The 10700-nt window shown below is 45.5% G+C and overlaps 1 long non-coding RNA gene across 1 annotated transcript; it reads right to left on the minus strand.

The window, feature by feature from the left end:
* Positions 1-2910: 2910 nt before the first annotated feature.
* Positions 2911-9478, minus strand: LOC146763032 (uncharacterized). The gene is made up of 2 exons (XR_014952586.1): positions 9109-9478; positions 2911-4195 (listed from the first exon to the last, which is right to left on the minus strand). It is a non-coding gene; the product is annotated as an uncharacterized LOC146763032 (long non-coding RNA).
* Between the last annotated feature and the right edge of the window lie 1222 nt (positions 9479-10700).

Genomic DNA, 10700 nt, shown 5'->3' on the forward strand with positions numbered 1-10700 from the left:
CAAGCAAACAGCGCTGGGTGTAGCTAGGGAATCTGTGTTCTGCCAAAAGCTGACAACCTTTCTTTCTCTTCAGTCCCTTTTTATCCAGCACAAGTGGGGGTGATGGATCTCCTTCTGCTGCGGTTATCAGTTCCAGCCAGTCCTGCAAGATCTTTCGCAATCTTTGTTTGCGGTTACCAGCCTTGCCCAAGCCTGCAAATTCTATGACCCGACCCCCCAACCCTTTTATCCTAATTTCATACTTTTGATGAACAAACAAGTCAATGCAGTTTCTCACAAATGTCAGTACTTAGTTCAAGCCAAGTGTCCCAGCCAGGCTGTTTTGTTCAAAACAGGGGCATGGATCTTGCAGGCTTGGGCAAGGCTGGTAGCCGCAAGCAAAAATTGTGAAACAATGTGATGACTATATATGTAAGAAAGATCTTGCAGGACTGGCTGGAACTGATAACCGCAGCGGAAGGAGACCCATCACCCCACTTGTGAAAAACTTTTGCCAGCCTGGTACAACCCAGAGGAGATACGAATGCGAAGCTCTCAAGAAAAGTATAAAAAAGGGACTGAAGATAGGGAGGGGTGTCAGCCCTTGGGGAGTGCGGACTCCCCGGCTGCACCCAGCGCTGTTTGTTTGCTATCGCTTGCTGTAATTAATAAAATTATTAATTGATCTTAAAAGGCTGAATCAAATTATTAGCCTCAATTTATAACAAATTTGATCCCAAAATGAAACGGAATTCATATCTTGAAGGGTATTGTTATGATTGAGCACAAGAGGCCATCTGATCCAATTAACAGAATTTATTTAATTCATTTAATAGAGTATATGAGAGCAAAGGAAAAAGCAGCGCTGCGGCGACAGAGGGGAGCAACCGCTCCGCCAAACTGCCGCTCCGTGATCCTCCTAGCTCACTGTTTTTATCCCCTTCTTTAGTTCACTCGTTTCTTCTGCGCAGTCGCATTCTGTTGCTAGGTGGTCGTTTTCTGCCTCCTGGTGGTCGTGGGATGAAGGCTGGTTGTCTTCCTCACAGGTGTCCTTTGATCTGGGGATTCTCACAGTCTCAAGTATACGTGTTATCTTAGAAATGCATGTTATCAGCTAAGCACTGCAAAGCCTATTGCCTACTACCGCTGTAAAAGGTTAGGAATGCGTATTATCAGCAATTCACAGCCTGTTGCCTATTACCGCTGTAAAAACAAACTTCTTTGAAACAAATTACTATCTGCAGCTGCATCGAACAAAAAGGTCACCCTTCTCTTACAATTTCTCCCTTTTTTTTTTTTATCCTTCTTTTTGTTCGTTGAACCGTATTAATTCTTTTCTACTAAGCTCTAGATAGTTTTCGGCCTCTATCTGAGTGAGTGATTCATATTTTGATCTTACTATCATTAAATGAGCGGCCTCTAACCTACTCTTTACTATAGCAATAAGCTTATTAAAGATGCAGGGTCCGAAAGTGAGCAGAATTGCCGGTCCTGCAATGGTAGACAAAAGAGTTGTTAACCAAGGGGAATGAGTAAACCATGATTCATACCAGTTTTGTTGAGCTTCTTGCTCTTTTTTTCTTTGCTCTATTTGTTTGCGTAATTCTGCCATAGTATCAACCACAATTCCTGTGTGGTCTGCATAAGTGCAACATTCTTCTCGTAAGGCAACACAGAGCCCCCCTTGTTGTAAAAATAATAAATCAAGTCCCCGTCTATTTTGTAACACAACCTCAGAGAGGGATCTGACTGATTTTACTAACCCATCTATGGCCTTTTCGATTCTGCTTAAGTCTTCATCTACGGATATTCGTAAATTTTTCATACCTTGTTGTTGATTTACTAGGGAGGCTACCCCCGTTCCCACTCCAACTCCACTTACACTAAGCAAGATTGCTACTGTTAATGCTGTGAGTGGTTCTCTTTTGACTAGATGGTGTTCGGGAGTTGTGTGATGCTCTAGTACATACTCCTTTGGGTGATATGATATGCGAGGGACAATTAGCACATGTACACAATAATCTGAACTTTCATTGAAAAGCCTTATGGATAAGCAAGGGGTGGTTCCGAGTTTATTACATACCCATTTGGTGTTAGGCGCCGGCAGAAGCCATTCTGCCAGTTTATCTTTTCTCTTGATGCTGATTGTCGTCTCACATAAATGTTGCATTATTGCGGGTACCTTTCCCACACATTTCCCTTTCCCTCTTACTTGTGCTAGGGTTATTCCTGGGGTGCTATCTTTTCCCTGTTTCCACAGACATTCTCTTGGGTTTGTCCCATTAATTCTTCTGGTTTTGGCAGAGGATCCTATCGCCTCATAAAAGGGTGGATTCATCATGTAACAGAGCCAGCAACCTTCTGTCAGATTCGGGTATGTATAGTTTAAAACGCCGAATGTGGCTTGCATTATTTTCCACAAGGTGGCATGCTCGGGTTTAGGAACACCTGGCTCATCTATGTTAATATGGCTGGTAATAACCTCTGTCTCTGTGTAGTTAATTGTCTTAGTTTTAATGTCACTTATTACTTTGTTGGGTCCAATTGGTGCAGGATCATAGGGAATAGGTTCTTTCTTTATAAGTATTAGGTTTCCCAAATCGTGTCCCTCTATCCAATGCCTAATTCCCCATGTCTTTCCCAACAGCCACCCCGGGTCATTTGGATGAGTAACATTGAGGTATATGAAAATACAGTTCCCCAGTAAATCTTTCCCTGTCCATGGCCATTCTTGTGGCTTTACACATCCAGCTGGTCCATATCCCACCCTTAGGTATTTATCTGACCCTCCTCCCGGGGCCCATGCTGATGCTATTGTCTCACAACCCCAATAACCACAGTAGTAATGCCCGGGGAGGTTACAATAGGACCTCCCCGAATTTGAAGCAGGGCACATATAGAAACTTGTCAAATTTAACAGCCGCCCACAGCTTGGATTTTTGGTCATGTTACATACTCCAGCTTTAAAGCTTGGTGCCCCGGGGGTTATCACAGTCTGCAGGTTATAATGAGTATCATGATTTTCCCACCTACTTAATGTCCATTTAAAGGGTTCATGGGTTTCAGTAGCAACACTTTGGAGAGGAAAGCATATCATCACAAATGTAAGAATCTTTAGGGCTGAGTAGTACGCACTGCAGGGGATGCTGCTTATCATGCCCAATTTCACATTCCTACTTTTTCTCATTCCATTGTCACCATTCCCGTGCCTATGGTGGTCAGTGTTTTTTCTTACGATTTGGGAGGATCCCTCATCCCCACTAGCTATCTCTCTGTCTCTCCTGTCAACTTGGTTGCTACAAGCTACAGGGTAGGCCATCTTCTTGACAGCAGAGATATTCTTCAGGGGCGGGATTATTTCCTCTCTCCCACTTTGACCTCCGGGAGTTCCAATTTTTCTCATTTAGTTGTGGGGTGTCGCACCTTAGTCCCTTGACCAGCCTGCGACACTTGACCTGGACTATGTCCGTAAGAAATGGACTTGAAAGCTCGTTGGAGTGGTAGCAATGGAATTCAGGGTTTATTCCCTTCACAAAAATTTCCCACCACTCGGGAGATTCTTTAGTCAATTCCCGAGTGGCGACCTTATAATTCAATATTTCAGAGGTCAACTTGCGTTGTTCTAGCCAGCAGCGCTGACACACACTTTTTGGAGCCCTCCCCTTTCTACAGTGAGCCCACCACAGCCCTTTACAAATTTTACAAGAAAAGCAAGCAAAAGGGAAACAATCACAATCTAACCAGCTACATTTTACTCTAATATCTTCATGCTCGGCATGACCCTCCCCTTCCCAAGGTCTCTGCTCCCTTTCGAGTCGGATGGGCCGATAATAGGGCTGCTGAGCTAAGTCTTCTAAATGCTTACAGTATCCTGGGGGTTTTGTTTCTCCTATCAGTTGTGTTTGCAATCCCCAGTCATTCCCGACCCAAATGTCCCCAGAACTGTCAGTGTCCATTAAGATTACTTGAGGGTTCTCTTTACTGTTAGCTTCAAATCTCCCGGCTTCCCATCAATCTTCCAGCTCGTCTCTCTGGAAGTTGCATGAAATCGAGTCGGGTCCACTGGCCCCTTTATTCTGCTAGCATGGGTCCATCCCTTTTCTGCCGTACGAACTGCGGAATCAGTGGTGATTAAAACCAGATACGGTCCGTCCCACCTTGGGGTGATTGAATCTTCCTTCCAGCTTCGGATGAGAACCCAGTCGCCGGGTTGTACCTGGTGTAATACAAGATCTAGTGGTGGTCTTTGGGCCCACATCCCCTTTTCCCATAACTGTTTCTTGTATTTCATTAAAACAGTTAAATATTTGTTAATACTTTGGTCAGTGATATTAGGATTAGATTGAACTTTCTCTAGGGAGTAGGGCATCCCATATAACATTTCAAATGGGGAAAGCCCTATGTCTGATCGTGGTTGAGTCCGAATATTTAATAATGCTAGTGGCAGACATTTTATCCAAGATAACTTAGTTTCTAGTACCAATTTAGGGATTTGTTTCTTAATTTCCCCATTCATTCTTTCCACCCTCCCGGAACTCTGGGGGTGCCAGGGAGTATGTTGTTCCCATTTTATGCCCAGGGCTTCTGCCAGCAGCTGTGTTATTTTTGAAGTGAAGTGGGGGCCTTTATCAGAGTCTATTGTTTCTGGGACTCCATACCTGGGTATTATTTCTTCTAGCAGGGCCTTTGTCACCATTCGGGCTGTCTCCCTAGCGGTGGGGATTGCTTCCACATAATGTGTTAGATGATCTACTATAACTAAAAGATATTTTATCCTCCCCACTTTGGGAAGCTCTGTAAAGTCTACCTGTAAATTTGTAAAAGGCCTCTTTGCCACGGGTCTCCCTCCCAAGGGTGGCTTCCTTAAATTCTTCCTATTTACACGTAAACAGGTTGGGCAACCCTTAGTAATACTTTTTGTTAGATCATGGAGACCCACAGTCATATAATGGGTGGCAAAGTGGTCTACCAGCCCTTGAGCGCCCCAGTGTGTTTTCTGGTGTAATTTATTAAGCATCTGCTGGGCTACGGCCCTAGGCAGAACCTCCCTCCCATCTGTTAACAGCCACTTCCCCGATTCCTCTTTTATCCCCAATTTTGCAAGTTTCTCCCGCTCTTCTACAGTAAAGACAAATTTATCCTGGGTGGTTAACCCAGGATTCTCTGAGGTATCTGTAGGATCCCTCCTGGCTCTCTCCCTCAAGGTCAGTGCCTCGATAATTGCAGCCTTCTTCGCTTCATGGTCTGCCGCGTTGTTACCCCTACTCCGGTAATCCATCCCCCGCTGATGCCCTTTTAAATGAACTACAGCTATCTTTGCAGGGCCTCTCAAGGCCTTCAGGAGGGCTACTATTAATCTCTGATGCACTAGGTTCTTTCCTTGTGAATTCACAAGGCCCCTTTCCTCCCATAATTTTCCAAATGTATGTACTACCCCATACCCATATTTAGAGTCTGTATAAATGGTTCCCTCTTTTCCCTTTAATAATTCCAAGGCTCTTAGGATGGCGTATATTTCACAGGCTTGGGCTGACCATGTTTTGTCTAGGGCTCCGGACTCAATTACTTCTAGGTCAGGTCCCCCTACTATGGCATACCCTGATTTTCTTTGGCCCTCTACTATTCTGGATGATCCATCTACAAACAGCTTTTCTCCAGTCTCTAACTCCTCTTCTTCCAAGTCAGGTCTAATTTTAGTTTGCTCCTCTATAGTGATCACACAGTCGTGAGTCAGTGGGTCAGTCTCTGGCTCTCCGAAGAGGAAGGAGGCTGGATTTTGTAATGAGGTGGTTTCTAAAGTGAAATTAGGGGTTTCTAATAGAATCCCCTCATACTTTAGGAGCCTGGCATCAGATATCCATTTGTCTGCTTTTTGCTGCATCACACTCCGTATGTTATGTGGAGTTAACACCTTCAGAGTGGCATTAAAGGTGATTTTCCTTGTTTCTTCTACTAACTCTGCACAGCCTGCAATTATTTGTAAACAGCCCGGCCATGCCCTACTTACAGGGTCTAGAATTTTAGATAGATAATGCAATAGGTTTCTTTTTCCCCGCCCAGTCCTGGGTAAGTACTCCATAAGTTACCCCATCTGTAATATTGACAAATAAAAAGAAGGGCCTCTTTAAATCTGGGAGGCTTAGGACTGGAGCATGGACCAGAGTTTCTTTTAATTCTTGGAATTTAGATTTTTCCTCTTCTGTCCACTTAAGGTGCCCATCTTGGGTAAGTTTTTGATACAGAAATCTTGCCTTCCCGCTATAGTTTTCGATCCACTGCCTACAATACCCTGTAAGTCCTAATATCTGACGAATTTGTCATTTATTTTGCGGTAAAGGCAGGGATAGGATTGCTTGTACTCTATCTGGATCAATTTTCTTTTCTCCCTTTTTCAAATAATGTCCCAGGTATCTAACTTCCTCTTCTACAAATTGTAGTTTTGCTTTAGAAACTTTTAATCCTTTCAGTCCCAGGAAATTTAATAGTTTGATACTTTCTTTCCGGACTTTGTCTTCTTCTTTACCTGCTATTAACAAATCATCCACATACTGAACTAGCTTTACCTCTGGGTCTGTTTTATAATCTTGCAAAATTTGTTCTAGGGCTTGCCCGAATAAATTAGGAGATTCCGTAAAACCTTGAGGTAATACCGCCCACCTGAGTTGCTGTTGCCTCCCCGTGTCAGGGTCTTCCCATTCAAAGGCAAAATAATCTCGACTGGATTCGTCCAGAGGGCCAGGCCCAAAAGGCATCTTTCAGGTCTATGACACTATACCACTCGTTTTCAAGTCCTAATTTACTCAAAAGGGTATAGGGGTTTGCCACTACTGGGAACCGAGCTACGGTTCGCTTATTAATTTCCCTAAGGTCATGCACCAGCCGATAGGATCCGTCTGCCTTTTTAACTGGGAGTATGGGGGTGTTAAAAGGCGACATACATGGTTCCAATAATCCTTTATTTAGTAATCTTTCAATTTCGGGTTTCAATCCTTTCCTTCCCTCTAGTGAAATAGGGTACTGTTTTATTCTCACCGGGACCTCAGGGTTTCTGATCTTTACCGTGAATGGAGTCATATTCAATTTGCCCACAGTTCCCGGATTGTACCATACTTCAGGATTTATTTTCTCTTCATCTTCCAATTGAAGAGGGCAAAGCCTGATTTTCAATTCCTTTTCTACCACTTCGATTTGAATTCCCAGTTCAACAATTAAATCTCTCCCCAATAGGTTGTAATCTGTTTCAGGGACTAATAAGAAGTCACCCACCCCCATTTTAGTTTCTGATTCTACTATTACCTCTTTAATAATTTGTACTTCAAATGGTTCCCCTTTTGCCCCTACTACCATAGCTGTCTGTTTTGACAGGGTACAGCCTTGGGGCAGGAATTGAATGGTAGATCTTTCCGCCCCTGTATCGACCAAGAATTCTATTTCCTGGCCTTGGGGACCCACCTTTAATTTTATCAAGGGCTCTTTTTGATGTCTCCGGGTCCTCATAAAGTAGAGCCCCTGACCCCCCTAGTCGGCCTTGAATTCTTTCTCATCTCTAAGCCGCACTCTGCACTCTCTCTTGAAATGTCCCTTTTTGCCACAATAATAACAAGTCTTTTCTTCTGTTCCCCCCCCCTTTTCTTTATTACCCGCTTTGTCTCGAGTAAACTTCTTCTGTCCTGTCTCTATGCTCCTACTTTCCCTTACCGCAGCAACCATCATTTTAACTTGCCTCTTCTGACTCTCTTCCTCTCTCCGGACGTACACTTTCTGCGCCTCCCGCAGCAGCTCTGCCAAATCTCTATCCTGCCAATCCTCCATCTTTTGTATCTTCTTTCTAATATCGTCCCAAGACTTGGATATAAAATGCACTTTTAATATTGCCTGCCCCATTGGATCATTCGGTCTTAATCCTGAATATAGTTGGAAGTTCTTTCGCAGCCTCTCCAGCCACTCAGTGGGTGTTTCATCTTTCCTCTGTCTGTCATTGAATGCCTTATTGATATTTTGACCCCTGGGGACCGATTCCCGAATACCATCAATTAATATGGTTCGGAAGTCCCGCATATTGGCTCTATGAGCCTGGTCTTGGTTATTCCAATTAGGATTTTGAAGAGGCCACTTAGTGTCAGCTGGGTGCTGAGCATGTGCTGGATGGGCATCCCAGACCCGCATCCCAGCTGCCCTAATCATGTTATTTTCTTCAACCGTAAATAGGATATTCAGTATGGACTGCAGTTCTTCCCAAGTGTATATATTGGGGCCCAAAAATTGATCCACTCTTTCTGCCACACCTAAAGGATCGTCTAATAGGCTTCCCATCTCCTTCTTGAAATCTCTCACATCTCCTGAGCTCAAGGGAACAGAAATGAATCCTATTCCTGGTTGTGGCCCCCCCATGGGCATTTCCCTCAGGGGAAACAGTTTGCCTTTTGCCCTGCTCCGGGTGACTGGGCCAGGCTGTTCAGAATCTGAGTCAGACTCATCATCCGATGAGGGGAGGGGGGGTGCTCGTGGTACAGGAGGAACATAAGGAGGTGGGGCTGCTATCAGTTCCTCTGGTCGTCCCTTTCTTTTCCCCTTAGGTTTTTCGGAAAGTTTGAATACAAGCACCTCTGGTCGACTCACCCAGATCTTAGCATAGTCACTCTCCTCTGGGTTAGGGGGTTGTTTAGTGCTCACCCAGATGTTTAGAGCTTGTCTAACCCATTCCTCTGAGGACCCGAATATGGGCCAGAATGCATTTTTGGAAACTTCCCTCCCCACACTTCTATACAGTAATGTATCATTTTTGCTTTATCCTTTCCCCTCGTTCCTGGGAACTGTTCCCAATTGGTCAACATGAATCCCAGGGGACTGTCCTTAGGAATCGAAGGGAGTTTTACCCCCACTGGGGAGGGGGATTTACTCTTCCCCTGCCCCATTCCTCTGGAGTGCCTTCTAACACACACAAATAATCAAATAATCACAGTCACTTCCCCTGGTTCGTGGCCCAGGCCCTCGCGGGCTTTGGGAACCGCACTACTGAGGGTCCACGTTCACTTGGGGCGTCCGGCTGCCGGCTCCCCTCTCATGCAACTCACACACTCGCCACACTCCGGGATCCCGACCCCGCCCGAACGGAACCCGTATACTTACGCTTCCTGCGTCATCGTTCGGACTTTGTGCACAAAATTTAAGGGGTATCCTGGGCCCGCTTCCCTTTCTTTGCTTTCCTCTCAAGGCTTTTGGGTTCGTCGGTCGGGATGAGGACAAGACCCCCAGTCTGAGTCCGCTCAAAAGAGCGGAGTTGTGGCGCCTCTCCCAGAGAGGGGTCCTCCAAATCCGCGATCCGAGTCACGGCACCAAATTGTTATGATTGAGCACAAGAGGCCATCTGATCCAATTAACAGAATTTATTTAATTCATTTAATAGAGTATATGAGAGCAAAGGAAAAAGCAGCGCTGCGGCGACAGAGGGGAGCAACCGCTCCGCCAAACTGCCGCTCCGTGATCCTCCTAGCTCACTGTTTTTATCCCCTTCTTTAGTTCACTCGTTTCTTCTGCGCAGTCGCATTCTGTTGCTAGGTGGTCGTTTTCTGCCTCCTGGTGGTCGTGGGATGAAGGCTGGTTGTCTTCCTCACAGGTGTCCTTTGATCTGGGGATTCTCACAGTCTCAAGTATACGTGTTATCTTAGAAATGCATGTTATCAGCTAAGCACTGCAAAGCCTATTGCCTACTACCGCTGTAAAAGGTTAGGAATGCGTATTATCAGCAATTCACAGCCTGTTGCCTATTACCGCTGTAAAAACAAACTTCTTTGAAACAAATTACTATCTGCAGCTGCATCGAACAAAAAGGTCACCCTTCTCTTACAGGTATAATTTGGTAATTCAACTGTCAGCCAGCAGACAAAGCGATCTAGGAGCTTGTTTGGGAATGTAAAATTAATGAAAATATTGTTAAGGTGTTTTAATGTACTCTTTTGCTGGACAGATAACTCTACACCCATTTCTAAACAGTATCTGTCCAATATCTACCTCCAGACACAATGCAGCACGAATTCCCCGCTTTCACAGAGAGCACAGGGAGCAGGGGGGTTGGGGGGGAGAAGCTGCGTCGCCTAGAAAGGTCGTCTGCCGCCGCTTTTTCTCGGCTCCCCGGGGGCACGAGGGGGTTATCCCGCCACCTTTCTGGCTTTAGGTACCCGTCCCGTGCTCTCCCCACCCCCGAAGCTCAGGCACTGTTGGTCGGGGCGGCTCCGCTGCCACGGAGCTCCGATCGGCAGAAAAACTCACACAAGCCCGCTTGTTGTTGCAAACTGGGACTGCTGGGTCCTAGTTTACCCCGCAGCCGCAGTTTCCATGGTCGCTATGGTAACACCTCCCCGCAGCTAGGGGTTTTTCCCCGGATAAATTGCACACAATGGGTCTTACCGCTCCTTTTGGACTGTGGGTTTCATATGTAGCAGTGTCAGGAGCAGCTCTGGGCCAACTCGCCTGAGGCACTGAGGCAAGCTCCCGACCCACCCCCATCACTCAAAGCCACCCAAAAAGCAGCTAATAAGCAACAAGTTGTTGAATTTCCCAAAGAGCTTTTGAGACCCTCAAATAAGGGCTCCAGCTTCTGCGTGGGCTTTTAATATTTCATTAAAAACCACATTGGGAGCCAACTGAAATACCTACCCCCCGCAGCCCCACAAAGTTACCAGACTAACCCAGATCTGCGAGGCCTTCGGGGGAAGTATTTC

This window comes from Lonchura striata, chromosome W, assembly GCF_050655825.1.
Source record: "Lonchura striata isolate lonStrDom1 chromosome W, ASM5065582v1, whole genome shotgun sequence".
Classification (NCBI taxonomy): Eukaryota; Metazoa; Chordata; class Aves; order Passeriformes; family Estrildidae; genus Lonchura; species Lonchura striata.